Source organism: Rattus norvegicus, chromosome 4 (genome assembly GCF_036323735.1).
Source record: "Rattus norvegicus strain BN/NHsdMcwi chromosome 4, GRCr8, whole genome shotgun sequence".
NCBI classification, from domain to species: domain Eukaryota; kingdom Metazoa; phylum Chordata; class Mammalia; order Rodentia; family Muridae; genus Rattus; species Rattus norvegicus.
In genome coordinates, this window is record NC_086022.1 from 99993349 (window position 1) to 100020513 (window position 27165).

Consider the following 27165-nt stretch of genomic DNA (forward strand, 5'->3'; position numbering starts at 1 on the left):
TGAAGGAAGAAGGCAGAGTAATGGAAAGGATTAAAAATACATGGGGGAGTGTAGCAATGCATATTTCCTTTCACTCTCATCTCAAGTAAAATCAATTAGTGTTTGTAAAGGCTGGACTGGTTTAAAATAAGGTAGGTCTGATATGTGTCAGAGGCTGAGCGACTTTGTGGATTTAATACTATCATTCTGTTTCCTCCTCTTTTTCTTTTATATGTTATGATTCATTTCTATGGTAATAGGAACTTATTTAAAATCAGGCAGAACTGAATTCATGTCATAGACTCAGCATGATTCATTGGCCTTCCACATTCATGCTTTGATGATTTATTTACTCTACCATGAAAAGCAGTTCTAAAGATATCAAAGAGTATCCTTTCTATTTTGCCAGAAGCTCTACTATGATGTATAATTTTAACACAAATACTCCTTCTTTTAAACTTTGACGGCATTTATTTAAAATGTTTGCTCCATTATAACCAAACTTCTCCTACCCATAATGTTGACACTTTTCTCTTGCCTTTATTTGTTTGTTTTTCATTATATTTTATGTGTTTGGCTGTTTATATTTATATATGTCTGTTGTGTCTAAAATCTAGTCATTTTCTTACAATACCTATCCTGCAAGGTTAGAAGTAGGCATTGGACCTCTAGAACTGGAATTTCAGAGGATTATGGACCACCATGTTGGTGCTCTGAATTGAAACCATGTCCTCTGAAAAACTTTTATGTCCTCTATCCACTTAATTATCTCTCTAGTCAATACTTTATCATTTTTGAAGGACTCTCCCATTCTGAAAGCTAGGATAAACATTCTAGACAAGGGTAGTAAATGTTATAGGCACAGACTTGTTTCCCCAGAGCTCTTAGGAGATATGCTTGGCAGGATGAATGCTCAGCTCTGCCAAGGGATACTATCTACTGGACCCTCTTTTTGACCACACAATCCAAGGAAAATGCCCATGGTATAAAAGAGAGGAATCCTGGGGCACTGTATGGCCCTAGTCTCAGGTATCTACAGTAATCTTTCTATGTACCTGTATAGTGTGGTTGGTACCAAACTCAAACCGTCAACCCTGTACAGCAGGCAGATTTACTTGTTGAGGTATTTTACAGGCTTCAGATGTCATTTTCTATTGAGAGTTTATGGGATCTACTCTGAAAGATCCTTTCTCTCACAGTAAACAGTGTACACCTCAGTGCTTTTATTTTAGTATACAGATTTTCTATAATGCATTGTGTAAGGCACTTGGAAGGTGAATGATGACAGTAAAAATAATCAGAGCCTGGGTTTTTTCAGGGATTTCTTTCTGACCAATTATTTTAGTTTCAAAGAGCTGTAGCCTCCTAAGAGGTTCTGCTATAACCTGACCAATATAGAAGGGAATGCTCACAGCCAACTGTTGGACTGAGCACAGGGACCACAAAAGAGTAGTTAGGGGAAGGACTGAAGGGACTGAAGGGGTTTGCAACCCCACAGGTAGAACAACATTATCAAACAACCAGAACCCAGCACCCCCCCCCCAGTTCTCAGGAACTACCACTAACCAAAGAGTAGACATGGAGGGACCCTGGCTTCAGCTGCATATGTAGCAGAGGATTGCCTTATCTGGCAACAGTGGGAGGGAAGGCCCTTTGTCTTGTGAAGGATAATGCACCAGGTTAAGGGAATACTAGGGTGATAAGGTAGGTGTGGATGGGTGCATGGGGAAGCACTCTTATAGAATAAGGGGGAGGGAGGATGGGATAGGGGATTCGCAGGTTGGGGGAACTTGGAAATAGGATAGTATTAGAAATGTAAATAAAATAACTAATAAAAATATATAAATCCTCCAAAAAACTTTATTTCAAAAAAAATAGTTTAAAATTATAGCAATGGTCATGATCTCTAACAAGACTGGATGCTCAAACTCTACAGTCAATTAATATTAGACTGGGAACCTACAATAAATAAACATTGTAGAATCTTTTAGCGCAATGTTTTTTTTTTTTTTTTATTAACTTGAGTATTTCTTATATACATTTCGAGTGTTATTCCCTTTCCCGGTTTCCGGGCAAACATCCCCCTCCCCCCTCCCCTTCCTTATGGGTGTTCCCCTCCCAACCCTCCCACCATTGCCGCCCTCCCCCCATAGACTAGTTCACTGGGGGTTCAGTCTTAGCAGGACCCAGGGCTTCCCCTTCCACTGGTGCTCTTACTAGTATATTCATTGCTACCTATGGGGTCAGAGTCCAGGGTCAGTCCATGTATAGTCTTTAGGTAGTGGCTTAGTCCCTGGAAGCTCTGGTTGCTTGGCATTGTTGTACTTTTGGGGTCTCGAGCCCCTTCAAGCTCTTCCAGTTCTTTCTCTGATTCCTTCAATAGGGGACCTATTCTCAGTTCAGTGGTTTGCTGCTGGCATTCGCCTCTGTATTTGCTGTATTCTGGCTGTGTCTCTCAGGAGCGATCTACATCCGGCTCCTGTCGGTCTGCACTTCTTTGCTTCATCCATCTAGTCCAATTGGGTGGCTGTATATGTATGGGCCAAATGTGGGACAGGCTCTGAATGGGTGTTCCTTCAGTCTCTGTTTTAATCTTTGCCTCTCCCTTCCCTGCCAAGGGTATTCTTTTTCCTCATTTAAAGAAGGAGTGAAGCATTCACATTTTGATCATCCGTCTTGAGTTTCGTTTGTTCTAGCGATCTAGGGTAATTCAAGCATTTGGGCTAATAGCCACTTATCAATGAGTGCATACCATGTATGTCTTTCTGTGATTGGGTTAGTTCACTCAGGATGATATTTTCCAGTTCCAACCATTTGCCTACGAATTTCATAAACTCGTTGTTTTTGATAGCTGAGTAATATTCCATTGTGTAGATGTACCACATTTTCTGTATCCATTCCTCTGTTGAAGGGCATCTGGGTTCTTTCCAGCTTCTGGCTATTATAAATAAAGCTGCGATGAACATAGTGGAGCACGTGTCTCTTTTATATGTTGAGGCATCTATTGGGTATATGCCCAAGAGAGGTATAGCTGGATCCTCAGGCAGTTCAATGTCCAATTTTCTGAGGAACCTCCAGACTGATTTCCAGAATGGTTTTACCAGTCTGCAATCCCACCAACAATGGAGGAGTGTTCCTCTTTCTCCACATCCTCGCCAGCATCTGCTGTCACCTGAGTTTTTGATCTTAGCCAATCGCACTGGTGTGAGGTGAAATCTCAGGGTTGTTTTGATTTGCATTTCCCTTATGACTAAAGATGTTGAACATTTCTTTAGGTGTTTCTCAGCCATTCGGCATTCCTCAGCTGTGAATTCTTTGTTTAGCTCTGAACCCCATTTTTTAATAGGGTTGTTTGTTTCCCTGCGGTCTAACTTCTTGAGTTCTTTGTATATTTTGGATATAAGGCCTCTATCTGTTGTAGGGTTGGTAAAGATCTTTTCCCAATCTGTTGGTTGCCGTTTTGTCCTAACCACAGTGTCCTTTGCCTTACAGAAGCTTTGCAGTTTTATGAGATCCCATTTGTCAATTCTTGATCTTAGAGCATAAGCAATTGGTGTTTTGTTCAGGAAATTTTTTCCAGTGCCCATGTGTTCCAGATGCTTCCCTAGTTTTTCTTCTATTAGTTTGAGTGTGTCTGGTTTGATGTGGAGGTCCTTGATCCACTTGGACTTAAGCTTTGTACAGGGTGATAAGCATGGATCGATCTGCATTCTTCTACATGTTGCCCTCCAGTTGAACCAGCACCATTTGCTGAAAATGCTATCTTTTTTCCAATGGATGGTTTTGGCTCCTTTGTCAAAAATCAAGTGACCATATGTGTGTGGGTTCATTTCTGGGTCTTCAATTCTATTCCATTGGTCTATCTGTCTGTCTCTGTACCAATACCATGCAGTTTTTATCACTATTGCTCTGTAATACTGCTTGAGTTCAGGGATAGTGATTCCCCCTGAAGTCCTTTTATTGTTGAGGATAGCTTTAGCTATCCTGGGTTTTTTGTTATTCCAGATGAATTTGCAAATTGTTCTGTCTAACTCTTTGAAGAATTGGATTGGTATTTTGATGGGGATTGCATTGAATCTGTAGATTGCTTTTGGTAAAATGGCCATTTTTACTATATTAATCCTGCCAATCCATGAGCATGGGAGATCTTTCCATCTTCTGAGGTCTTCTTCAATTTCTTTCTTCAGTGTCTTGAAGTTCTTATTGTACAGATCTTTTACTTGCTTGGTTAAAGTCACACCGAGGTACTTTATATTATTTGGGTCTATTATGAAGGGTGTCGTTTCCCTAATTTCTTTCTCGGCTTGTTTCTCTTTTGTATAGAGGAAGGCAACTGATTTATTTGAGTTAATTTTATACCCAGCCACTTTGCTGAAGTTGTTTATCAGCTTTAGTAGTTCTCTGGTGGAACTTTTGGGATCACTTAAATATACTATCATATCATCTGCAAATAGTGATATTTTGACCTCTTCTTTTCCGATCTGTATCCCTTTGATCTCCTTTTGTTGTCTGATTGCTCTGGCTAGAACTTCAAGAACTATATTGAATAAGTAGGGAGAGAGTGGGCAGCCTTGTCTAGTCCCTGATTTTAGTGGGATTGCTTCAAGTTTCTCTCCATTTAGTTTAATGTTAGCAACTGGTTTGCTGTATATGGCTTTTACTATGTTTAGGTATGGGCCTTGAATTCCTATTCTTTCCAGGACTTTTATCATGAAGGGGTGTTGAATTTTGTCAAATGCTTTCTCAGCATCTAATGAAATGATCATGTGGTTCTGTTCTTTCAGTTTGTTTATATAATGGATCACGTTGATGGTTTTCCGTATATTAAACCATCCCTGCATGCCTGGGATGAAGCCTACTTGATCATGGTGGATGATTGTTTTGATGTGCTCTTGAATTCGGTTTGCCAGAATTTTATTGAGTATTTTTGCGTCGATATTCATAAGGGAAATTGGTCTGAAGTTCTCTTTCTTTGTTGTGTCTTTGTGTGGTTTAGGTATAAGACTAATTGTAGCTTCGTAGAAGGAATTCGGTAGGGCTCCATCTGTTTCAATTTTGTGGAATAGTTTGGATAATATTGGTATGAGGTCTTCTATGAAGGTTTGATAGAATTCTGCACTAAACCCATCTGGACCTGGGCTCTTTTTGGTTGGGAGACCTTTAATGACTGCTTCTATTTCCTTAGGAGTTATGGGGTTGTTTAACTGGTTTATCTGTTCCTGATTTAACTTTGATACCTGGTATCTGTCTAGGAAATTGTCCATTTCCTGAAGATTTTCAAATTTTGTTGAATATAGGTTTTTATAGTAAGATCTGATGATTTTTTGAATTTCCTCTGAATCTGTAGTTATGTCTCCCTTTTCATTTCTGATTTTGTTAATTTGGACGCACTCTCTGTGTCCTCTCGTTAGTCTGGCTAAGGGTTTATCTATCTTGTTGATTTTCTCAAAGAACCAACTTTTGGTCCTGTTGATTCTTTCTATGGTCCTTTTTGTTTCTACTTGGTTGATTTCAGCTCTGAGTTTGATTATTTCCTGCCTTCTACTCCTCCTGGGTGTATTTGCTTCTTTTTGTTCTAGAGCTTTTAGGTGTGCTGTCAAGCTGCTGACATATGCTCTTTCCTGTTTCTTTCTGCAGGCACTCAGCGCTATGAGTTTTCCTCTTAGCACAGCTTTCATTGTGTCCCATAAGTTTGAGTATGTTGTATCTTCATTTTCATTAAATTCTAAAAAGTTTTTAATTTCTTTCTTTATTTCTTCCTTGACCAGGTTATCATTGAGTAGAGCATTGTTCAATTTCCACGTATATGTGGGCATTCTTCCCTTATTGTTATTGAAGACCAGTTTTAGGCCGTGGTGGTCCGATAGCACGCATGGGATTATTTCTATCTTTTTGTACCTGTTGAGGCCCGTTTTTTGACCAATTATATGGTCAATTTTGGAGAAAGTACCATGAGGAGCTGAGAAGAAGGTATATCCTTTTGCTTTAGGATAGAATGTTCTATAAATATCCGTTAAGTCCATTTGGCTCATGACTTCTCTTAGTCTGTCGACATCACTGTTTAATTTCTGTTTCCATGATCTGTCCATTGATGAGAGTGGGGTGTTAAAATCTCCCACTATTATTGTGTGAGGTGCAATGTGTGTTTTGAGCTTTAGTAAGGTTTCTTTTACGTATGTAGGTGCCCTTGTATTTGGGGCATAGATATTTAGGATTGAGAGTTCATCTTGGTGGATTTTTCCTTTGATGAATATGAAGTGTCCTTCCTTATCTTTTTTGATGACTTTTAGTTGGAAATTGATTTTATTTGATATTAGAATGGCTACTCCAGCTTGCTTCTTCTGACCATTTGCTTGGAAAGTTGTTTTCCAGCCTTTCACTCTGAGGTAGTGTCTGTCTTTGTCTCTGAGGTGTGTTTCCTGTAGGCAGCAGAATGCAGGGTCCTCGTTGCGTATCCAGTTTGATAATCTATGTCTTTTTATTGGGGAGTTGAGGCCATTGATATTGAGAGATATTAAGGAATAGTGATTATTGTTTCCCTTTATATTCATATTTGGATGTGAGGTTATGTTTGTGTGCTTTCATTCTCTTTGTTTTGTTGCCAAGACGATTAGTTTCTTGCTTCTTCTAGGGTATAGCTTGCCTCCTTATGTTGGGCTTTACCATTTATTATCCTTTGTAGTGCTGGATTTGTAGAAAGATATTGTGTAAATTTGGTTTTGTCATGGAATATCTTGGTTTCTCCATCAATGTTAATTGAGAGTTTTGCTGGATACAGTAACCTGGGCTGGCATTTGTGTTCTCTTAGGGTCTGTATGACATCAGTCCAGGATCTTCTGGCCTTCATAGTTTCTGGCGAGAAGTCTGGTGTGATTCTGATAGGTCTCCCTTTATATGTTACTTGACCTTTTTCCCTTACTGCTTTTAATATTCTTTCTTTATTTTGTGCGTTTGGTGTTTTGACAATTATGTGACGGGAGGTGTTTCTTTTCTGGTCCAATCTATTTGGAGTTCTGTAGGCTTCTTGTATGCCTATGGGTATCTCTTTTTTTAGGTTAGGGAAGTTTTCTTCTATGATTTTGTTGAAAATATTTACTGGTCCTTTGAGCTGGGAGTCTTCACTCTCTTCTATACCTATTATCCTTAGGTTTGATCTTCTCATTGAGTCCTGGATTTCCTGTATGTTTTGGACCAGTAGCTTTTTCCGCTTTACATTATCTTTGACAGTTGAGTCAATGATTTCTATGGAATCTTCTGCTCCTGAGATTCTCTCTTCCATCTCTTGTATTCTGTTGGTGAAGCTTGTATCTACAGCTCCTTGTCTCTTCTTTTGGTTTTCTATATCCAGGGTTGTTTCCATGTGTTCTTTCTTGATTGCTTCTATTTCCATTTTTAATTCCTTCATCTGTTTGATTGTGTTTTCCTGGAATTCTTTCAGGGATTTTTGCCATTCCTCTCTGTAGGCTTCTACTTGTTTGTTAATGATTTCCTGTGTTTCCCTAAGTGTGTTCATGTCTTTCTTGAGGTCCTCCAGCATCATGATCAAATATGATTTTGAAACTAGATCTTGCTTTTCTGGTGTGTTTGGATATTCCATGTTTGTTTTGGTGGGAGAATTGGGCTCCGATGATGGCATGCAGTCTTGGTTTCTGTTGCTTGGGTTCCTGCGCTTGCCTCTCGCCATCAGATTATCTCTAGTGTTACTTTGTTCTGCTATTTCTGACAGTGGCTAGACTGACCTATAAGCCTGTGTGTCAGGAGTGCTGTAGACCTGTTTTCCTCTCTTTCAGTCAGTTATGGGGACAGTGTGTTCTGCTTTCGGGCGTGTAGTTTTTCCTCTCTACAGGTCTTCAGCTGTTCCTGTGGGCCTGTGTCTTGAGTTCACCAGGCAGCTTTCTTGCAGCAGAAAATTTGGTCTTACCTGTGGTCCCGAGGCTCAGGTTCGCTCGTGGGGTGCTGCCCAGGGGCTCTCTGCAGCGGCAGCAACCAGGAAGACCTGTGCCGCCCCTTCCGGGAGCTTCAGTGCACCAGGGTTCCAGATGGTCTTTGGCTTTTTCCTCTGGCGTCCGAGATGTGTGTGCAGGGAGCAGTCTCTTCTGGTTTCCCAGGCTTGTCTGCCTCTCTGAAGGTTTAGCTCTCCCTCCCACGGGATTTGGGTGCAGAGAACTGTTTATCCGGTCTGTTTCTTTCAGGATCCGGCGGTGTCTCAGGCGCAGAAGTCCTGCAGCTCCTGGGCCCTCCCCCACGGGAGCCCAGAGGCCTCATACAGTTTCCTCTTGGGCCAGGGATGTGGGCAGGGGTGAGCAGTGTTGGTGGTCTCTTCCGCTCTGCAGCCTCAGGAGTGCCCACCTGACCAGGCGGTTGGGTCTCTCTCTCACCGGGTCTGGGAGCAGAGAGCTGCTGCGGGCCCTTAGTGCAATGGTTTTTTTGAAAATTCATTTAGCTTTGATCAGGATGAGCTAAAGAATGCAGGGTCATCAGACCATGCAAACCAGAGCCACAGAAACTTACTCAGGAGACGAGCAGGGGCACTCAGTCTATGCTGTGTCCTATAAAGAAGTTCTTGGGACAGGAGGTTGTGCCCTGTGCCTATTCAATATAGCAAGGTAGTAAGTCTGGACAAGGCTTCAAAATTGTCTGGCTTTGTCTTAACAATTCAGTCCAGGCTCCATGGATGACTAAGTGTCCAAGAAAAACAGTTTTGCACAAGTTTGCCTATAGGAACATGTTCATGTATGTGGGTAAGTGCACATCAGCATAGGATCCAGTAACCAGTGGTATTTTTATAATCCCCCTTTCCTATAGGTGTTTGTTGGTACTATATTTAAAGGAAGGTCAGTATCTGTTTTTGTAAAACAATCTTATGGAATATGAAGCTATTTTTTCAGGCACTGCTGTCCATATTGAGTGAATAAATATTCTCATTTTTTCCAGATATGGCTGGTGTGCATTGGATAGGTAAAACAGTAGGTTTCATTTATATATTAGGAGCAGGTTCGTAAACTCTAGCTAAGTTGTCTTTATTTCTGTATTTATCAATGTTTTGCCCAATTAACTAAAAAAAGGTCAAAGAAATTCTAACTACTTTCAGAGTAGGATAAGTTCCCCTGAGCAGTTCTATAAAAGTACATATCCATTCCTTTTGTTCCATAGATGCCTGCAACTAGTACTCTCTGTTTCAATTTTAAAATGATAATTATGTTTCTTCTTTGAATTATATACATATATACAGCAGACAGGTTTCTCCTTACCATGGGCCAGAACAGGTCCTTTCTTAATACCAATGCAGGCTTAGTCTTACTAAAAGGAACAAATCTTTTCTCTTACAAACTTGGGTTTAATTCATTTAGCATTAAAAGGATGAAAGCTATTTCTTTCTCTATGTAATAAAGATTGGAGCTCACCTTTCATCCAGAATAAGTGAGTTCTTTCTGCATGGTGCTTTTGGTCTTTTGCATATGTAAATATGGATGTGTGTGTAAGTATGTAATTGTGTGAAAGTATGCATGTGTACCTGTAAGAATGTAATTGTGAGAATGCATGTAAGCTGGGCCTAGTTGATTAAGTAGAAATGTATAAATGCGATTTATTGAATTCATGTGTGAAATTATATGTATTTATGCATATTTGGCTATGTAAAAGTTTTTCATTCTGCAAGTGCTATTCACTTCTGTTGCTTCAATAGAAGTTTATTGCTCCAAACTTCCCCATAGCCTGACAAGCAAGAGGCATAGGGACAAAAGGGAAAAGGCTCTAGCAATTGAGCCTCTACTTTATCTCCTGCTGTTTAGAATTAGGTGCTAAATGCCAGGGCCTGCAGTTTCTGGCCTCAGAGGAACACTGAAAGTAGGTCAGTAATAGTAGCAGAACATAGTGACTTAGACATAGATAAGTAAATCAGTTATAGTAACATAGTAACTTAGATTTAGATAAATAAACTTATTATTATACAGCAACCCAAAATATCTCCTAAGACTAAGTCTTACCCTCCACAGATGCTCTTCCCCCTCCGCTGCTTCAAGAAGAACCAACAGGATAAGAAGACTAATGTGGGGGCTGGTCCCCGGCACAGGATAGCTGATAATATATCCTAGAATGGAAGGCAGAAAAAAATTTAGTGTCACAATGGGAGTAAGTACTATGAAATTTTTTTCTTCTGGACAGTACTTGGTTGTGGCGCTTAATGAAAGAAAAACAGCTGTAGTTACACACACCCCTCCTTGGAAGCTTAAGACAGTAAAAAATCCCTATCTCTTCTAACACGAGCTGTTGCCTTTGGAAACATAAGTTCTTTAATATCATGGATACATACAAATTTTATTGCTCGATGCATAGCTTTTACTATCTCTGGCATATACCAATCTCTTTGAGGTTCCATATTTGAAGCCCTGTGAATAGATTGCTGTGTGCTTCATTATCATTGATGTTTGATCCTCAGATTTGGCTCCTACATTGCAAATTTTATGGTTAAAAATTATTATATTTATAAATGACATAATTTTAACACAAATAATGTAAAGTCACATCATCCAGTGCCATGCTGAATGAATTAGAAAATGTTCGTTTCAGATTTTTAAGTGGATATTGCAGTATGTAAGTCCTGTTCATGTCAAATTAATGGTGTCTGTAGAGCGCTAATGTTGACCAGTCTTTATGCTCCCTGGTGGGATCTGAACAATAGAAAGACCCATCAGTTGAGCAAAAAGTTCATAGAGATCCAATGAGAAGAACTTCCTGTCTTGGTGCCAGCAGAAGCAAGGATCAATTTCTAAGCCTTTTACATACTAAGAATACTCCTGATATCTTAGGTCTATGGCTACTTCAGAGATAGTGAATATGGGATATTATTTTATTGTCACAGTTAAAATACTTAAGAGGTGTCAAATTATTAGATTATGGTACAGCACACTCCCCAACTTCATGCTCTCCAATGGAGGAAAATACTATTTCTCTTGTGATGGCTCTTAGAGTCTTTGCCTTACCAACTGCTTCCTTTTGCTCAAACATGGTTCTTCTTTAGTTTTGTGAAGTTCATCTTCTTCCATAATTGTGAAATTGAGTTTCACTGTTACTTAGAAGAGCCTGTCCAGTATGAAGGAACCATGGCCAGTAGGTGGCATGCTTTTGTGGGTCCCACTCTACCTAGTACAGGACTTTATATCACTTAGTTTTGTTTTTTTTTTTTTTTTTTTTTTTAGAACTGTTGTACAGTATTGAGCAAATAAATATTACAATGATATAGATGAGGGAGTGACTCTTGTGTTTTCCTAAACAGATAAACTGTTTCTTTCCTGTTGGCTAATTGACCTTCACCCTATATATCTATTACTCTGCCAAGTGTCAGGTCCATTATTCAGACTCCATTAATTTCCAGCTCTTCTCCATTAGATCTCAAATTATTTCTCAAATTGTCCACTGTCCAAACTGCCTCTATTGGTCAGCATCTCCTACTCTGGCTTTCTGCATTTTAACTATGAGACTTTTTTTAAATAGATATATTTCTTCCAATTTCCCATTTTTCATTGATCAAACCCTGTTTTACATTCTATTTCTTTCCACATAGGCAATGTGCAGAGGAGCAACCCATGGCACTATTTGCCTCTTCCCCCAGACACTCCTGTTTGCTATGTCTAATCCGCGGTGGTCAATGTCACTTTAAGCTTAAATCCCATACTCATAATTCCATCCTCATCATTCCTGTGCCCACATTCCTACTGACCACATACCCTTAATATTTGTTGTGGTTTGACCAAGTGCAGTAAATATTTTTTTTAATGAGCAGTTTTAAATATTAACACACAGCACTTGGATTCATTTCCTTATGCTCACTAATACTTCAGACAGCAAAGGAATACATGAAAAGTTAAAATCCAAGTTACCCACCTCAATTTTAGGGAAACTTAAATCATCTTCACAAGAGTAATACTTATATTCTTCATGGTGTTTTTAATTCTGAAGTCCACAAATAATGTATATTATTGAAAGAAATATAGTAGGTAAAAATAAAAAAACAGAGAAGAGAGGGAGACCATTTTAGGGAACCCTAACGTGACTATATAATGAGCTATTTCCTCATCCTTCTCCCCAGTAATTGATTTTCATTCCTCTCATGAGCATTAGTTTCTGTGATAACTTATTGTTGTTTTTCTTGCTAATGTTGTTTTGATGGTTGTTTTGTGTACATTTATAATATTACTCACTTTACCTCTCCTTCATGCTAATGATAAAAATCAAATTTGGTGAAAGAACAATTTGCTCTCTGACCAGTAATAACCACTAAACAGCAGGCATATCAGTATGCCACATTGTGACCTGTCTCTCTTACCCCTGGTAATCTGCCATTGTTTGTATTACTTTCTTTTCTGTTTATTTGTATGAGTGTTTTGTCTATATATATGTTGGTGAACCAAGTGCATGCCCAGGGCTAGTGTTAATCAGAAGAGGGGATCAAATCTTTTGGAACTAGAATTATAAATGGTTGTTAACCACATTCGGGCTCTGGAAAACAAAAGCAGGTCCTCTACAAAGCAACAAATAGTTTTATTCACTGATCTATGTCTTTTGACAAAATCTTTTGCTAGTTAACAACTTTATATGGATTATTCATCACATTCCATAAAAATATTTTTTAATTTTAAATATGTAAAGCACAAACTATTTGTATTTACCATATATCTGATTATAAAAAATATACCTGCTACTTCAAAATCTTCATAGCCAGTCTTGGTACTTTTAAACCTGTAACAGAGGCTCAGTCATTGAGAGCAAGAAAATAAATAAATAAATAAATAAATAAATAAATAAAAAAGGTCAAGGATATTCCCCTTCAGGTCAAAGAAACAACAAATTCTTCAAGTTCTGTTAAGGTCTTCCAAAAGAGACTTTCAGATGTGCAGAACAGGATTCTATTTACTCACAGCCAAATTCTCTACGTGGCTTCTGTGAAAGGACTTCTGTGGTCTAGCTTCTTCATTTATGAATTACTATGCATGTGCTATATTGTGCTTTGCATTGAAGAAAGCACACATCAGGGATCTAGTCTCAGCCTCTATGTGAACATATTGACTGTATCAGATATTTCTTTTATATTTTCAGGGAGCTGTTCCCGAAATGTATGTGTGGATTGTGTATAATATAAGACACTGTTTTTGTTTTTTGTTTTTTTTTTTAACCACATGTTTGATCTTCTTGTCACTGAGTCTTCCCTTTGACATTTGTCCAATGGTCATGGAATCCAAAGCAAAATGAACTACATAGAAACAGACACAGTAATATGGATTGTTACTTTATCTTTTTTCCTTTGAATAATTCCAAAATAACTATAAATTATGCTTGGATTTAGAATACAATGTCTTGAATAAATGAATTCTAATATATGTGTTAAAGTACCTGTACTTACTTTCCAAAAGTATTCAATATCTATTTCTCCTGTGAAATATCAAACATCATTAATCATTGAATACATTACATTTGGTGCACAGACTCATTTAGAATATACTTTGGGCTGGAGGGAGTAAGTGGATAATATCTCTAACCTTTAATTTTTTCAAATTTTTTCCCGTTTAAAAATATGTACAATTACTATTGTATACTATTTAAGATGTAAACTATTTTGACATGAATGAAATAATGTTTTGTTTAAATAAAGATAAAAAGCAGAAGTAAAAAAGAATGTAGATGTTTAAGATTTTTAAGGATCACGAACTGAAGACCCAGAAATGAACCCACACACTTCTGGTCATCTGACCTTTGAAAGGAAGGCAAAACCTTCCAGGGGAAAAAATAGCATATTCAACAAATGATGCTGGTTCAACTAGAGGTCAGCATGTAGAAGAATGTAAATCGATCAATACTTATTGCCATGTACAAAGCTCAAGTGCAGGTGGATCAAGGATCTCCACATAAAACCAGATACACTCAAACGAAGAGAAGAAAAAGAGGGGAAGAGCCTCAAACATACGGGCACTGGGGAAATTTTCTGGAACAGAACAAAAATGGCTTATGCTCAGAGATCAAAAATCAATAACTTCATAAAACTGCAAAGCTTCTGTAAGGCAAAGGACACTGTCATTAACACAAAATGCCAAACAAGAGATTACAAAAAGATCTTTACCAATTCTACATCTAATAGTGGGCTAATATTCAACATATACAGAGAACTCAATAAATTAGACTCCAGAGAGACAAATAACCCTATTAAAATTGGTGTATTGACCATAAAGAAGGGGAGGGGGGGGATTAGGGGAATGATTGCCCAGAAACTGGGAAAGTGAATAACACTCGAAATGTAAATAAGAAATACTTAAGTTAAATAAAAAAAAAATTACGAACCCATAAAACAAAAACAAAAAAAAAATTGGGGTACTGAGCTACACAAAGAATTCTCAACTGAGGAATATTGAATGGCTGAGAAGTACCTAAAGAACTGTTCAGCATACTTATTCATCAGGGAAATACAAATCAAAACAATCCTGAGATTACACCACACCAGTCACAATGGATCACTCCTGAATTCCTTCTATGAAGCCACAATTACTCTTATACCTAAACCAAACAAAGACCCAACAAAGAAAGAGAACATCAGACCAATTTCCCTTATGAATATCGACGCAAAAATACTCAATAAAATTCTGGCAAACCGAATCCAAGAGCACATCAAAACAATCATCCACCATGATCAAGTAGGCTTCATCCCAGGCATGCAGGGATGGTTTAATATACGGAAAACCATCAACGTGATCCATTATATAAACAAACTGAAAGAACAAAACCACATGATCATTTCATTAGATGCTGAGAAAGCATTTGACAAAATTCAACACCCCTTCATGATAAAAGTCCTGGAAAGAATAGGAATTCAAGGCCCATACCTAAACATAGTAAGAGCCATATACAGCAAAACAGTTGATAACATTAAACTAAATGGAGAGAAACTTGAAGCAATCCCACTAAAATCAGGGACTAGACAAGGCTGCCCACTCTCTCCCTACTTATTCAATATAGTTCTTGAAGTTCTAGCCAGAGCAATCAGACAACAAAAGGAGGTCAAGGGGATACAGATCAGAAAAGAAGAAGTCAAAATATCACTATTTGCAGATGATATGATAGTTTATTTAAGTGATCCCAAAAGGTCCACCAGAGAACGACTAAAGCTGATAAACAACTTCAGCAAAGTGGCTGAGTATAAAATTAACTCAAATAAATCAGTAGCCTTCCTCTACACAAAAGAGAAACAAGCCGAGAAAGAAATTAGGGAAACGACACCCTTCATAATACACTCAAATAATATAAAGTACCTCGGTGTGACTTTAACCAAGCAAATAAAAGATCTGTACAATAAGAACTTCAAGACACTGAAGAAAGAAATTGAAGAAGACCTCAGAAGATGGAAAGATCTCCCATGCTCATGGATTGGCAGGATTAATATAGCAAAAATGGCCATTTTACCAAAAGGGTCTACAGATTCAATGCAATCCCCTTCAAAATACCAATCCACTTCTTCAAAGAGTTAGACAGAACAATTTGCAAATTCATCTGGAATAACAAAAAACCCAGGATAGCTAAAACTATCCTCAACAATAAAAGGACTTCAGGGGGAATCACTATCCCTGAACTCAAGCAGTATTTCAGAGCAATAGTGATAAAAACTGCATGGTATTGGTACAGAGACAGACAGATAGACCAATGGAATAGAATTGAAGACCCAGAAATGAACCCACACACCTATGGTCACTTGATTTTTGACAAAGGAGCCAAAACCATCGAATGGAAAAAAGATAGAATTTTCAGCAAATGGTGCTGGTTCAACTGGAGGTCAACATGTAGAAGAATGCAGATCGATCCATGCTTATCACCCTGTACAAAGCTTAAGTCCAAGTGGATCAAGGAGCTCCACATCAAACCTGAAACAGTCAAACTAATAGAAGAAAAACTAGGGAAACATCTGGAACACATGGGCACTGGAAAAAATTTCCTGAACAAAACACCAATGGCTTATGCTCTAAGATCAAGAATCGACAAATGGGATCTCATAAAAGTGCAAAACTTCTGTAAGGCAAAGGACACTGTGGTTAGGACAAATCAGCAACCAACAGATTGGGAAAAGATCTTTACCAATCCTACAACAGATAGAGGCCTTATATCCAAAATATACAAAGAACTCAAGAAGTTAGACTGCAGGGAGACAAATAACCCTATTAAAAAATGGGGTTCAGAGCTAAACAAAGAATTCACAGCTGAGGAATGCCGAATGGCTGAGAAACACCTAAAGAAATGTTCAACATCTTTAGTCATAAGGGAAATGCAAATCAAAACAACCCTGAGATTTCACCTCACACCAGTGAGAATGGCTAAGATCAAAAACTCAGGTGACAGCAGATGCTGGCAAGGATGCGGAGAAAGAGGAACACTCCTCCATTGTTGGTGGGATTGCAAACTGGTACAACCATTCTGGAAATCAGTCTGGAGGTTCCTCAGAAAATTGGACATTGAACTGCCTGAGGATCCAGCTATACCTCTCTTGGGCATATACCCAAAAGATGCCCCAACATATAAAAAAGACACGTGCTCCACTATGTTCATCCAGCCTTATTTATAATAGCCAGAAGCTGGAAAGAACCCAGATGCCCTTCAACAGAGGAATGGATACAGAAAATGTGGTACATCTACACAATGGAATATTACTCAGCTATCAAAAACAACGGCTTTATGAAATTCGTAGGCAAATGCTTGGAACTGGAAAATATCATCCTGAGTGAGCTAACCCAATCACAGAAAGACGTACATGGTATGCACTCACTGATAAGTGGCTATTAGCCCAAATGCTTGAATTACCCTAGATGCCTAGAACAAATGAAACTCAAGACGGATGATCAAAATGTGAATGCTTCACTCCTTCTCTAAAAGGGGAACAAGAATACCCTTGGCAGGGAAGAGAGAGGCAAAGATTAAAACAGAGACTGAAGGAACACCCATTCAGAGCCTGCCCAATGAGTTCATGAAATTCACAGGCAAATATCATCTGAGTGAGGGAACCCAATTACAAAAGAACACACATGGTATGCACTCACTGATAAGTGGATATTAGTGGAAAAGCTCGAATTACCGAAGGTACAATTCACAGACCACATGAGACTCAAGAAGAGGGATGACCAAAGTTTAGATGCTTCAGTCCTTCTTAAAAGGGGGAGCAAAATTATTCATACGAGGATATATGGAGACAAAGTTTGCAGCGAAGACTGAAGGGATGGCCATTCAGAGACTGCTCCACCTGGGGAATCCAGCCTATATACATACAGGCTAAAATCACAGACAGTATTGCTGATTCCAAGAAGTACATGCTGACAGGAGCCTGATATGTATGTCTCCTGAGAGGCTCTACCAGAGTATGACAAATACAGAAGTGAAAACTAGCAGCCAACCATTGAACTGAGAATGAGATCCCCACTAAAGGAGGTAGAGTAAAAATTGAAGGAGCTAAAGGGGCTTGCAACCCCATATGAACAACAATACCATCCAACCAGAGCTCACAGAGACTAAACTACTACCCAAAAGTACACATGGACAGACCTTTGTCTCCAGCTGCATATGTAGCACAAGATGGACTTATTGGGCACCTATGGGAGGAGAGGCCCTTGGTCCTGCAAAGGCTAGATACCCCAGTGTAGGGGAATGTCAGTGCAGGGAGGCAGGAAGAGGTGGGTGGTTGGTGAGGGGGAACATCCTCATAAAAAAGTAGGGGGTTAGATGAGATAGGGGGTTTATGGATGGGAAACTGAGATGTAAATAAAAAAATATCCAATAAAAAATATTCAATAAAAAAAAGAAAGTAACCTCAGGATCTTCCCATAACATGCTGAGAAAGCCTTTGACAAAGGCTTCATGTTAAATGACAATCCCTTCATGTTAAAAGTCTTGGGAAGATCAAAAATTCAATACCCATAGTTAAGCATAGTAAAAGCAATATATAGCAAACCTAGTAGCCATCATCAAACTAAATGGAGAGAAACTTGAAGCAATCCCACTAAAATCACAGACTAGCCAAAGCTGTCAACTCTCTCCCTACCAATTCAATATAGTACTTGATATATTAGTGAGAGGAATTAGAAAACAAAAAGAGATCAAAGGATTACAATTAGAAGGGAAGAAGTAAAAATAACACTATTTGCAGATGATAAGACAGTATACTTAAGTGACCCCAAAAATTCCACCAGAGAACTCTTAAACCTGGTACCCCAACTAGTTTTGTATATCATCTTGACAAAAACTGGAGCTATTACAGAGAATGGAGCCTCCCTTAAATAAATTCCTCCATGACATTAGTGATCAAGGGCAGAGGACCCCTTGTGGGTGGTACCATTCCTGGATTAGTAGTCTTCAGTTCTATAAAAAAACAAGCTGAGCAAGGCAGGAGAAGCAAGGCAGTAACAATCTTCCATGGCCTCAGCATCAGCTCCTGTTTCAATACCTGTTGAATTCCAGTCCTGACTTTCTTTGGTGATGAACAGCAATATGGAAGTATAACCTGAATAAAATCTTTCTTCTCCAACTTGCTTCTTGTTCATGAACAAGACTGGAAATCAGGCAGCACATTTCCCTTCTGTTCACAATGCTCTCCACTGGAAGAAATAGCTCTTTCTTATATGATGGGTGAGAGAGTCTTTGCTTCAGTAACTCCTGCTCAAGCATGGTTCTCCCTTAGTTGTGTGAAGCTCATGGTTCTTCATGATATGAAAGAGTTTCACAATTAAAAAGAAGAGCATGCACTAGGACTCCTATACAAAAGAACCATGGCCAGTAGGTAGCATCCATTTGTTTTGTATGCCATGCTGTATCTTGTACAGGACCTTATGCATCACTGAAAGGGTTTTTGATAAGAATGATCATATAGTATTGGGCAAGTAGATGCTTTAGTGAAGCAAGTGGCTCTTGTATTCTTCTGAACAGCTTAGCTGCCTCTTCCCATTGGGTTGATTTACCTTGACCCTATATATCTATTATTTTTCCAGGTGCAAGGTCTATTATTCAGAACCGTAATTTCCAGTTTTTCTCCAGTATATGCTGAACTTTTTTTCTGTTCAAAGAGTTTAAAGTTCCTCTGGTAGTCAATGTCTCCTATTCAGGCTTTCTGCACGTTCACTGTTCTATTTTCTTTGAAAGATATATTATTTTCCATTTTACATTCTTCACCTGTCTAACACTGTCTTATAATCTATTTCTTATTCGTCTCTTCCTTCATCCTCTCCTGCATATTATGTCTATTCTTCTTAATGCTACTGTTAAAAAATAATTTTGGTGAAAGATCAACCTGCTCTCTAACCAGTAATACTCAGTAAATAGCTGTAAATACTCAGTAAATGCCACATTCTCACCTGTCCCTCTTACCTCTGTTATTCTACCATGATTTGCTTTACTTTATTTTCTGTTTCCTTGTTTCCATGTTCTGAATGAATATATGCTGTTGAACCAAGTATATATCTGGTGCTACTGGTAATCATAAGAGGCCATCAAATCCTCTGGAACTAGAATGGTAAATGGTTGTTAATCCCATTTGGGCAATGGTCCTCTCCAAGGTAAGAAGTGTTTTTATTCACTGAACCATCTCTTTTGATAAAATATATTTGCTATTCAAAAAATTTATATACTTTATTCATCACATTCCAAAAAGTTATATTTAATTTTATATATGTAAATCAAAATAATTTGTATTTACCACACAACTGATGATAATAAAAATATATCTAGTGCTATAGATTCTTCCTATTCAGTCGTGTTATTTTTAAACCTATAATAGAGGCTCAGTTACTGAGAGCAGCAGGAGAAAAAAGAACAAGGATCTTCACCTTCATATCAGAGAAAGAAAAAATTCTACATGTCCTCTTGAGGACTCCAACTAGAGGCTTCTGGGTGTCCATATCAGTGTTCTGTTTGCCTGCAGTCACATGTTCTACCTGGCTTCACTGAAGGTACTTGTGTGGCCCAGTTTCCCTGCTTATGCAGAAATAAGGATGTGGCTTACAGTGAACAAAGCATACTCTGGGGAAGAGTCTCTTCCCTATGTGAACAGAGATCACTCACTGATCTCTTTTTATATTTTCAAGGAGCTGTTTCTTTTCTTCTGTGTGAAATGGGTATGATAGACAACATGGAGCTTTCATCAACTCTTCAATCTTCAACAAACTAAGTCTTCCCCTTGTCATCTGTTCTGTGGTCATGGAGTCCAAAGCAAAATGAAGTCTATACAAACAAAATGGCAATATAAATATGTATAGGGAGAACTGTTACTTTATCTTTTCACATTTGAAAGATTCACAAATAAATATATACTATGCTTAGAACTGGAATAAAGTATTTTGTTACATGAATGTATATGTGTACATATTGATATAATAACTACTGTATATCCCTTCCATAGGCATTCAATGTCTATTACTTCTTTGAGATATTAGATATCATCACTGACTGGAAAACAAGCAAACAAACATTTGTTTCACTGATCCACTTAGAAAACATGGAGCGGGTGTTACTGTAGATAATATCTCTAATGAAAAATTCTACCAAGTTTTTCTTTTGTTTAAAACTGTCTCTAATCTCTGTAATATGCAAAGTATGTTGATATGAATAAGTAAAGTTTTGTTTCTTAAAGATATCACAACAGAAAGAAGTGAAAAGAATTTTTAATTTTTTAAGGATCTGAATGACCACATAGTAGAGAAGGGGTCTCTGCATGGGGTAAGGCTTAGGGTCAAAACCTATGAGAGAGAATAAAAGTAATTATCTGAGTGTTCATGACCTCAGAGAAAGATCAGACACAAGATAGGAAGCATGAATGTATTCAGTCACATCAGCTTTATGTAGTTGACAATTAAGTGCATGTAGGTCCTGCCATTTAGGAGTCACATTTTTGTGTTGTCTTGTTCACTGTGTATTGAGTTTTTGCTTTTGCAAAACTTCATCTTAAGAGGACCAGGGATGGGGAATGAAAAGAAAGACACTGTTTCCAATTTATTGCCAGGCACCTATAAAAGGGGCCTCTGTATTGTTTTCCAGGTCTTTTCAGGTCAGGTCTGTGTCATAGTGAAAAATTCCCTTATGAGTTGGAGCTCTCTTGAGGAAAGCATGGCAGAAAATTTTAATGAACATAATACACTCTTTACAGTAACCTGGCCTGACATTGTTCTTCTCCTTCTGAAGAGAAATAAACACACTTCCTGTCAGAAAAATCTATGCATCCCAACCTTAGTCCTGAGAATGGCAGAGATATCAGGTCCTCATTAAATTAGGAACCGAAACAGCCATGCAGCTGTGGCAGACTGCAGATAATTTGCATATTTGAGTAACACAGCCCACTGAACTATGCCTTCTTATTAGACAATCTGCAAACTTTTGTATTCAGTCCCAGACAGGACACAGGACAGTCAAGATGGCTCCAGTACAACTTCTAGGGCTTTTGCTGCTCTGCCTCCGAGGTAAGATGGACCATATCAAAAAAAAAAAAATAATAAGAAAAATAAGAAAAAAAAAACAAAAACAAAAAAAGCTTTCAGAACTGTGTCTGGTGCTTTGAAAAGTTATGTTTTTCATTTTTCATGTTGTTAACTGTTTGTATTTGATGTGTATTTCCAATATCAGCCATGAGATGTGACATCCAGATGACCCAGTCTCCTTCACACCTGTCAGCATCTGTGGGAGACAGAGTCACTCTCAGCTGCAAAGCAAGTCAGAATATTTACAAGTACTTAAACTGGTATCAGCAAAAGCTTGGAGAAGCTCCCAAACTCCTGATATATTATACAAACATTTTGCAAACGGGCATCCCGTCAAGGTTCAGTGGCAGTGGATCTGGTACAGATTACACACTCACCATCAGCAGCCTGCAGCCTGAAGATGTTGCCACATATTTCTGCCAGAAGTATTATAGCGGGTCCCACGGTGATACAAACCATAGCATAAACCACAAAGAGATGCAGATGTGTGAGGTTGGGTTTTCACAGCTGTTTTTTTTTTTTTTTTTTTTTTTTTTTTGGTTCTTTCTATTACTGACATAATGTTTCAGATGTAGCCAGGCTTTGAAGATTTTGAATGATTTGGGCATCAGAGGCCCATGATATTGCTCTGTACTGTGTATGCTTCAGCAGTACAAACAATACTGATTGTCTGTAGACTTCATGAACTGTTGCGGTCATTATACCTGAGGAATCTAAGTGATATTCTCAGATGGAATTGTTATATAGCAAAACAAATACCAATGTAGATGAATCAAACAATGTCTGGTGTTATAAACACAAGTGGAGTCTACCGAAAAGCTATTGAATGGCTTTTGAAAGTTGAAAAGTACAGGTATGCAATGTTGAAGCTTAAGACAGACAGAACTCTGCAGTTCTTTTTGAAATCAGATTTCGGTTGCATGACAAAGATTTGAAGTGTAAGTATGTGGTCTCAAGACCTCTTTCCAAAGACCAGTATTATGGTATTGATGCTCCCAGTGGTCTTTATGAATTCTTGCCTTTATGTAAATTTTACTCTATAAAAGCACCTGCTTGTAGGCACTAGAGAATTTTACCACCATATTTGTCCTCTATAATATAAGACTCGTTCCATATTTCAGAATTAATAATTGCTCTTTCATTTTAGTAGATATATTAGAAATATTTATGGGTTTGGTGAAATAATTTTTACCTGTAAAATTTATTTTAGCACCAATTCTTTGTTTAAAACTTTTAATAAACACGTGTACTAGAAGAGTACTCCTCTTGCTTTACATCCTAACCAGCATGAGCTGTCACTTAAGCCTTTGATCTTAGCTACTCTGGTGAGTGCAAGATGAAACATCAATGTTGCTTTCATTGGCATTTCCCTGATGACTGAGGACTCTGACCATTTCTTTAAATGCTTTTCAGCTATTCAGGATTTCTCTGTTGAGAATTCTGCTTATCTCTGTGTCACAGATTTAAATAGGTTATTTGGTTTATTGGTGTCAACTTCTTGAGTTCTTTATATTTTTTGGCAATTCTGTGATGGCTGTCAGGTTGGTGAAGATCCTTTGCTAACCCGTAGGCTGCTGTTCTGTCCTATTGACAGAGTTCTTTGCTTTACAGAAGCTTTTCAGTCGAATGAATTTCCATTTAGTGCAAACTTGTCCAACCACGCTGGTAATCAATATGGATGTTTCCCATAAAATTGTGAACAGCTCCATCTGAAGATCCAGTTACACTTTTCCTGGGCATGCACCCAATAAATGATCCACCATACCACTGGGACATGTGCTGCACTATGTTCATAGAAGCTTTATTTGTAATAGACAGAATCTGGAAACAATCAAGATGTCACTCAACCAAAGAATGGATACAGAAACTGTTGTTAATTTATGCAACGGAATACTAACCAGGTACTAAACGCAAGAATATCAGGAATTGTGAAGGCAAATGAATGGAACTAGAAAATATTTTCTTGAGTGAAGTAAACCAGGCTCAAAAGAACAGGCACGACAAAAGCCTAGCATTACTTCTTTTTGAGAGGCTCCACCCAACAGCAACAGACAAAAGCAAATGCAGAGAGTCTCAGCCAAACATTGATCATAGCACAGGGAGACTTTTGAAAGAGTTTGGGGAAGGATTGAGTGACTTGCAGGGAAGTCATAGGAACTCCACAAGAAGACTGACAGAATAAAATAATCTAGACTCTTGGGGGCTCTCAGAGACTGAACCACTAACCAAAGAGCCTCCATGGGTGGAACCCAAGGTCCCTGCTCACATGCAGCAGATGTCTATCTTAATCTACATGCAGTTTCCCCAACAACTGGACTGGGGGTTATCCCTAAACTGATGCCAACTTGTGGATTCCATTCCCATAACTGTGCTGCCTTGTCTGGTCTTAATTGGAGAGGATATGCGTACATCTGCAGAGATTCAATGCATGAGGATAGGGTGAAAGTGGGGAAAGAGTGGAATTTGCCCTCTCAGACGTGAATGAGAAGGGGACTTTGTGTCATGTGACCACAACAGGGGGCAGTGATTTGGATAGAAAGTGAATAAATAAATAAATAAATAAATAAATAAATAAATAAATAAATGAACAAACAACATACAAACAAATAATGGAACAACTTTATGTACAGATTTTTCAACAGAAAGATAATTCCACATTTTTTTATCTTTAAAATTTTTTAAAACACACACACGAACACATACACATGCACATGTGCACACACACACACACACACACACACACACACACACACACTCCCAAAGGGTGCGTGTCATCTTCATTTAAACAGGAGATTAAACCTCCGTGAGGTAGAGAATTCATCTTTGAATTTATAGTAATCTTCCCAATCTGGGTGAACTGAGAGAGAATAATACCCTGAATTTGGTGAAAGAGGAGGAGCCTTAGGTTCCATGTGTAAAATTTCAGCTTCTGTTTACATGTTGTCCATACTCCACAAACCCCATCGTTTGCTAATTTCACTTCTTTTAATGCTTCATTGTCTAATTCGTACTCATGTAAAGAAGCTATCTCTTAGTCCTCAGAATTTTGGCGTTCACACTCATCCTATATCATATTGATAACAACTGATACCATGCCCATGTGACCCAAATTATATTAGAATTTTTTGCCTGCACATGGCTAATGAATTTGGATATTCTGATTCATTTTCTCGCCAACCCCAACAATGAATGTCCCTTCATCAGGATCCAAGGATTATAGTCACTGTCAATATTATATTGCAGCAATCTAGCAGATGTGCTTTATTTTTTTTTTAATTTTTTAAAATTTTTTATATTACTTTTTTAAATTAATTTAAGTATTTCTTATTTACATTTCAAGTGTTATTCCCTTTTCCTGTTTCCAGGCCAACATCCCCCTAACCCCTCTGCCTCCCTTTCTTTATGGGTGTTCCCCTCCCCATCCTCCCCCATTGCCGTCCTCCCCCCAAAAGTCACATTCACTGGGGGTTCAGTCTTAGCAGGACCAAGGGCTTCCCCTTCCACTGGTGCTCTTACTAGGATATTCATTGCTACCTATGAGGTCAGAGTCCAGGGTCAGTCCATGTATAGGCTTTGGGTAGTGGCTTAGTCCCTCGAAACTCTGGTTGCTTGGCATTGTTGTTCATAAGGGGTCTCGAGCCCCTCAAGCTCTTCCAGTTCTTTCTCTGATTCCTTCAACGGGGGTCCTATTCTCAGTTCAGTGGTTTGCTGCTGGCATTCGCCTCTGTATTTGCTGTATTCTGGCTGTGTCTCTCAGGAGAGATCTACATCCAGCTCCTGTCGGCCTGCACTTCTTTGCTTCATCCATCTTGTCTAATTGGGTGGCTGTATATGTATGGGCCATATGTGGGGCAGGCTTTGAATGGGTATTCCTTCTGTCTCTGTTTTAATCTTTACCTCTCTATTCCCTGCCAAGGGTATTCTTGTTCCCCTTTTAAAGAAGGAGGGACGCATTCACATTTTGATCATCTGCCTTGAGTTTCATGTGTTCTATGCATCTAGGGTAATTCAAGCATTTGGGCTAATAGCCACTTATCAATGAGTGCATACCATGTGCATTTTTCTGTGATTGGATTACCTCACTCAGGATGATATTTTCCAGTTCCAACCATTTGCCTATGAATTTCATTAAGGCATTGTTTTTGATAGCTGAGCAATATTCCATTGTGTAGATGTACCACATTTTCTGTATCCATTCCTCTTTTGAAGGGAATCTGGGTTCTTACCAGCTTCTGGCTATTATGAATAATGCTGCGATGAACATAGTGGAGCATGTGACTTTTTTATATGTTGGGGCATCTTTTGGGTATATGCCCAAGAGAGGTATAGATGGATCCTCAGGTAGTTCTATGTCCAATTTTCTGAGGAACCTCCAGACTGATTTCCAGAATGGTTGTACCAGTCTGCAATTCCACCAACAATGGAGGAGTGTTCCTCTTTCTCCACATCCTCGCCAGCATCTGCTGTCACCTGAATTTTTGATCTTAGCCATTCTCACTGGTGTGTGGTGAAATCTCATGGTTGTTGGATTTGCATTTCCCTTATGAATAAAGATATTGAACATTTCTTTAGGTGTTTCTCAGCCATTCGGCATTCCTCAGCTGTGAATTCTTTGTTTAGCTCTGAACCCCATTTTTAATAGGGTTATTTGTCTCCCTGTGGTCTAACTTCTTGAGTTCTTTGTATATTTTGGATATAAGGCCTCTATCTGTTGTAGGATTGGTAAAGATCTTTTCCCAATCTGTTGGTTGCCGTTTTGTCCTAACCACAGTGTCCTTTGCCTTACAGAATTTGCAGTTTTATGAGATCCCATTTGTCGATTCTTGATCTTAGAGCATAAGCCATTGGTGTTTTGTTCAGGAAATTTTTTCCAGTGCCCGTGTGTTCGAGATGCTGCCCTTGTTTTTCTTCTATGAGTTTGAGTGTATCTAGTTTGATGTGGAGGTCCTTGATCCACTTGGACTTAAGCTTTGTACAGGGTGATAAGCATGGATCAATTTGCATTCTTCTACATGTTGACCTCCAGTTGAACCAGCACCATTTGCTGAAAATGCTATGTTTTTTCCATTGGATGGTTTTGGCTCCTTTGTCAAAAATCAAGTGCCCATATGTCAGTGTGTTCATTTCTGGGTCTTCAATTCCATTCCATTGGTCTATCTGTCTGTTGCAGATGTGCTTTTAATACAGGAGTTCTACATTTTTTTAATGATGCACTAATCAACAAGCAGTACTGCCTTAATCAATTTTTGCCTCATTGTTCTTGCTTACCTCCTTCTGCAGCGGTGTCTCTAATATTTCATTTGAGGGTGTTAAAGTCTTTTTTTTACATGCCACTTGTGAATTTTCTCCTGTGAAAGCAGGAGATTACCTAGGAACGAAAGGTAGACCACAGCCTAATGCTATACGGAGAAAGTATTAAATCGCTGTTGTTTCTACCCAGCTTCTGAAACTTTGGAATAAAAAGCACACACAGCCTTTGTATTTACAAAAAGAATTAAACAGTACAAAAGCTTGACAGATGCCTACCCTCCATGTTTTTAGAAACTACTTTCCTATCAATAAATCTGAGTTATTACATACTCTGCTTCTTATGGGCTGCTCTTAATTGGCCATCCCTCAGGGTCACATTGTCTTTATTTCTAAGCCAGGGGACTTCTTCCTCTTCTCCCTGGTAACTGTCTCCAACTTCCAGCCCTGGATA

At 38.6% G+C, this 27165-nt stretch overlaps 1 pseudogene; it reads left to right on the plus strand.

Annotated features, from left to right (window-relative positions):
• The first annotated feature begins 21351 nt into the window (after nt 1-21351).
• On the plus strand, nt 21352-21877 carry LOC134486779 (immunoglobulin kappa variable 1-39-like; annotated as a pseudogene).
• Nucleotides 21878-27165: the final 5288 nt, after the last annotated feature.